Genomic DNA, 6,165 nt, shown 5'->3' with positions numbered 1-6,165 from the left:
ATACCATGCTAACACTAATCAAAACTAAGCTGAACTAGCTATATTAATTTCAGACAGAGTAGACTTCAGAGCAAGGAAGTTTATTAGGACTCTGGGTTAATTCATAATTGTCCCAAAAACATTTCAAAACATTCTAAAAACAAAGTCCTAACTAAATCCTGATTCTTTCACATTTGCCTCCAAATTATACTCTCAGTTTTTATCCAGTTGTCAGTATGTCAGTGATTAGGCTTAGTTCCTAAATCCATAACCAGTGACCCTGCAGGAAGAAAACAGTACCACAATTTTCAGGTCAAGACAGTTACTAAAATTTTCCATTATAAAGCACATTGTAAAAAATAAACAATAAAGGGTACTGGTTAAAAATGACTTTGGCACCAACTAAGCTTGGTCTTAATTCAGATTTATAAAGCTGAGCTACTTAATGTAAGTGACTCTGCTTCCTCTGACTCAATTATTTTGTATTTCATAAAATAGGGGTAATAATAATGTTTTGGATATAGGATTTTTGTGAGGATAGAATGAAATCATGTACATTAAGTATCTAGCACATAACGAGTGTGTTATTTTATAAAGAAAATGTATAAATGGAATAATTATAAAATGCAAATTTCACCCAATTTGGTTATAATATTTAATGATTTTTTATTATTAGTTTTTCCCACTTAACAGGAATAAGAAACTATCTAAATGTATCATCCAAATGTGTTTATGGGGGAATACACATGCATTCATATCCTGTACAGATTTGCTGTTTGATTAAAGCAGCTATGCTATGCAGAGGTTCACTATAAAGCTTTTTTGCTGTTGTTAATGTAAGCATGGTGCCATGTTGCTGTTTTAATCTTTTATTTTCCAGCCTGGGAAAAACTTCCGCTATTCCTTTGCTGACTGCAGGAATGCTTGAGATGCATGCACCTATTCATTTTTAAAAATTTATTGAGCACAGGGTCTGGTTCCAAGATGGTTGAATAGGAACAGCTCCAGTCTACAGCTCCCAGCATGAGCGACGCAGAAGATGGGTGATTTCTGCATTTCCAACTGAGGTACTGGGTTCATCTCACTGGGGCTTGTCGGACAGTGGGGGCAGGACAGTGGGTGCAGCCCACCGGTGTGAGCAGAAGCAGGGTGAGGCACCACCTCACCCGGGAAGCACAAGGGGTCAGGGAATTCCCTTTCCTAGCCAAGGGAAGGGGTGACAGACGGCACCTGGAAAATCAGGTCACTCCCACCCTAATACTGCACTTTTCCCATGGTCTTAGCAAATGGCACACCAGGAGATTATGTCCCATGCCTGGCTTGGAGGATCCCACGGCCATGGAACCTCGCTCATTGCTCACTGAGAACAAACTGCAAGGCAGCAGCGAGGCTGGGGGAGGGGTGCCTGCCATTGCTGAGGCTTGAGTAGGTAAACAAAACTGCCAGAAAGCTCGAACTGGGTGGAGCCCACCTCAGCTCACTGAGGCCTGCCTGCCTCTGTAGACTCCACCTCTGGGGGCAGGGCATAGCCGAACAAAAGGCAGCAGAAACCTCTGCAGACTTAAATGTCCCTGTCTGACAGCTTTGAAGAGAGTAGTGGTTTTCCCAGCAGAGAGTTTGAGATCTGAGAACGGACAGACTGCCTCCTCAGGTGGGTCCCTGACCTCTGAGTAGCCTAACTGGGAGGGACCCCCAAGTAGGGGCAGACTGACACCTCACACGGCTGGGTGCCCCCCTGAGACGAAGCTTCTAGAGGAATGATCAGGCAGCAGCATTTGCTGTTCAGCAATATTCGCTGTTATGCAGCCTCCGCTGCTGATACCTAGGCCAACAGTGTCTGGAGTGGACCTCCAGCAAACTCCAACAGACCTGCAGCTGAGGGTCCTGACTGTTAGAAGGAAAACTAACAAACAGAAAGGACATCCACACCAAAAACTTATCTGTACATCACCATTATCAAAGACCAAAGGTAGATAAAACCACAAAGATGGGGAAAAAACAAAGCAGAAACGCTGAAAATTCTAAAAATCAGAGCACCTCTTCCCCTCCAAAGGAACACAGCTCCTCACCAGCAATGGAACAAAGCTGGACAGAGAATGACTTTGACAAGTTGAGAGAAGAAGGCTTCAGATGATCAGACTTCTCTGAGCTAGAGGAGGAAGTTCAAACCCATCACAAAGAAGCTAAAAATCTTGAAAAAAGATTAGATGAATAGCTAACTAGAATAACCAGTGTAGAGAAGTCCTTAAATGACCTGATGGAGCTGAAAACCATGGCATGAGAACTACGTGACGAATGCACAAGCTTCAGTAGCCAATTTGATCAACTGGAAGAAAGGGTATCAGTGATTGAAGATCAAATGAATGAAATGAAGTGAGAAAGAAGTTTAGAGAAAAAAGAGTGAAAAGAAATGAACAAAGCCTCCAAGAAATACGGGACTACATGAAAAGACCAAAGCTATGTCTGAGTGGTGTACCTGAAAGTGATGGGGAGAATGGAACCAAGTTGGAAAACACTCTGCAGGATATTATCCAGGAGAACGTCCTCAACCTAGCAAGGCAGGCCAACATTCAAATTCAGGAAATACAGAGAACGCCACAAAGATAACTCCTCGAGAAGAGCAACTCCAAGACACATAATTGTCAGATTCACCAAAGTTGAAATGAAGGAAAAAGTGTTAAGGGCAGCCAGAGAGAAAGGTTGGGTTACCCACAAAGGGAAGCCCATCAGACTAACAGCTGATCTCTCGGCAGAAACTCTACAAGCCAGAAGAGAGTGGGGGCCAATATTCGACATTCTTAAAGAAAAGAATTTTCAACCCAGAATTTCATATCCAGCCAAACTAAGCTTCATAAGTGAAGGAGAAATAAAATCCTTTACAGACAAGCAAATGCTGAGAGATTTTGTCACTACCAGGCCTGCCCTAAAAGAGCTCCTGAAGGAAGCACTAAACATGGAAAGGAACAACCGGTACCAGCCACTGCAAAATCATGCCAAATTGTAAAGACTATTGAGGCTAGGAAGAAACTGCATCAACTAACGAGCAAAATAACCAGCTAACATCATAATGACAGGATCAAATTCACACATAACAATATTAACCTTAAATGTAAATGGGCTAAATGCTCCAATTAAAAGACACAGACTGGCAAATTGGATAAAGAGTCAAGACCCATCAGTGTGCTGTATTCAGCAGACCCATCTCACGTTCAGAGACACACATAGGCTCAAAATAAAGGGATGGAGGAAGATCTACAAAGCAAATGGAAAATAAAAAAAGGCAGGGGTTGCAATCCTAGTCTCTGATAAAACAGACTTTAAACCAACAAAGATCAAAAGAGACAAAGCCATTACATAACGGTAAAGGGATCAATTCAACAAGAAGAGCTAACTGTCTTAAATATATATGCACCCAATACAGGAGCACCCAGATTCATAAAGCAAGTTCTTAGAGACCTAGAAAGAGACTTAGACTCCCACATAATAATAATGGGAGAGTTTAACACCCCACTGTCAACATTAGACAGATCAATGAGACAGAAAGTTAACAAGGATATCCAGGAATTGAACTCAGCTCTGCACCAAGCAGACCTAATAGACATCTACAGAACTCTCCACCCCAAATCAACAGAATATACATTCTTCTCAGCACCACACTGCACTTATTCCAAAATTGACCACATAGTTGGAAGTAAAGCACTCCTCAGCAAATGTAAAAGAACAGAAACTATAACAAACGGTCTCTTAGACCACAGTGCAGCCAAAGTAGAACTGAGGATTAAGAAACTCACTCAAAACCACTCAACTACATGGAAACTGAACACCCTGCTCCTGAATGACTACTGGGTACATAATGAAATGAAGGCAGAAATAAAGATGTTCTTTGAAACCAATGGGAACAAAGACACAACATACCAGAATCTCTGGGACACATTTAAAGCAGTGTGTAGAGGGAAATTTATAGCACTAAATGCCCACAAGAGAAAGCAGGAAAGATCTAAAATTGACACCATAACATCACAATTAGAAGAACTAGAGAAGCAAGAGCAAACACATTCAAAAGCTAGCAGAAGGCAAGAAATAACTAAGATCAGAGAAGAACTGAAGGAGATAGAGACACAAAAAAACCTTCAAAAAAATCAATGAATCCAGGAACTGGTTTTTTGAAAAGATCAACAAAATTGGTAGACCACTAGCAAGACTAATAAAGAAGAAAAGAGAGAAGAATCAAATAGACACAGCAAAAAATGATAAAGGGGATATCACCACCGATCCCACAGAAATACAAACTACCATCAGAGAATACTGTAAACACCTCTACACAAATAAACTAGAAAATCTAGAAGAAATGGATAAATTCCTCGACACATACACCCTCCCAAGACTAAACCAAGAAGAAGTTGAATCTTTAAATAGACCAATAACAGGCTCTGAAATTGAGGCAGTAATTAATAGCCTACCAACCAAAAAAATTCCAGGACCAGATGGATTCACAGTCGAATTCTACCAGAAGTACAAGGAGGAGCTGGTACCATTCCTTCTGAAACTATTCCAATCAGTAGAAAAAGAGGGAATCCTCCCTAACTCATTTTATGAGGCCAGCATCAACCTGATACTGAAGCCTGGCAGAGACACAACATAAGAGAATTTTAGACCAATATCCCTGATGAACATAGATGCAAAAATCCTCAATAAAATACTGGCAAACCAAATCCAGCAGCACATCAAAAAGCTTATCCACCATGATCAAGTGGGCTTCATCCCTGGGATGCAAGGCTGGTTCAACATACGGAAATCAATAAAAGTAATCCAGCATATAAACAGAACCAAAGACAAAAACCACATGACTATCTCAATAGATGCAGAAAAGGCCTTTGAGAAAATTCAACAATCCTGCATGCTAAAAACTCTCAATAAATTAGGTATTGATGGGACGTATCTCAAAATCATAAGAGCTGTTTATGACAGACCCACAGCCAGTATCATACTGAATGGGCAAAAACTGGAAGCATTCCCTTTGAAAACTGGCACAAGACAGGGATGCCCTCTCTCACCACTCCCATTCAAGATAGTGTTGGAAGTTCTGGCCAGGGCAATCAGGCAGGAGAAAGAAATAAAGCATATTCAATTAGGAAAAGAGGAAGTCAAATTGTCCCTGTTTGCAGATGACATGATTGTGTATTTAGAAAACCCCGTTGTCTCAGCCCAAAATCTCCTTAAGCTGATAAGCAACTTCAGCAAAGACTCAGGATACAAAATCAGTGTGCAAAAATCACAAGGATTCTTATACACCAATAACAGAGAGCCAAATCATGAGTGAACTCCCATTCACAATTGCTACAAAGAGAATAAAATACCTAGGAATCCAACTTACAAGGGATGTGAAGGACCTCTTCAAGAACTATAAACCACTGCTCAGTGAAATAAAAGAGGACACAAACAAATGGAAAAACATTCCATGCTCATGGATAGGAAGAACCGATATTGTGAAAATGACCATACTGCCTAAGGTAATTTATAGATTCAACGCCATCCCCATCAAGCTACCAATGACTTTCTTCACAGAATTGGAAAAAACTACTTTAAAGTTCATATGGAACCAAAAAAGAGCCCGCATTGCCAAGTCGATCCTAAGCCAAAAGAACAAAGCTGGAGGCATCATGCTACCTGACTTCAAACTATACTACAAGGCTACAGTAACCAAAACAGCATGGTACTGGTACCAACACAGAGATATAGAACAATGGAACAGAACAGAGCCCTCAGAAATAATGCCACACATCTACAACCATCTGATCTTTGACAAACCTGACAAAAACAAGCAATGGGGAAAGGATTCCCTATTTAATAAATGGTGCTGGGAAAACTGGCTAGCCATATGTAGAAAGCTGAAACTGGATCCCTTCCTTACACCTAATACAAACATTAATTCAAGATGGGTTAAAGACTTAAATGTTAGACCTGAAACCATAAAAACCCTAGAAGAAAACCTAGGCAATACTATTCAGGACATAGGCATGGGCAATGACTTCATGTCTAAAACACCAAAAGCAATGGCAACAAAAGCCAAAATTGACAAATGGGATCTAATTAAACTAAAGAGCTTCTGCACAGCAAAAGAAACTACCATCAGAGCGAACAGGCAACCTACAGAATGGGAGAACATTTTTGCAATCTACTCATCTG

This window comes from Gorilla gorilla, chromosome 10 (genome assembly GCF_029281585.2).
Source record: "Gorilla gorilla gorilla isolate KB3781 chromosome 10, NHGRI_mGorGor1-v2.1_pri, whole genome shotgun sequence".
NCBI classification, from domain to species: Eukaryota; Metazoa; Chordata; class Mammalia; order Primates; family Hominidae; genus Gorilla; species Gorilla gorilla.
Note: the sequence above shows the minus strand (reverse complement) of the source record.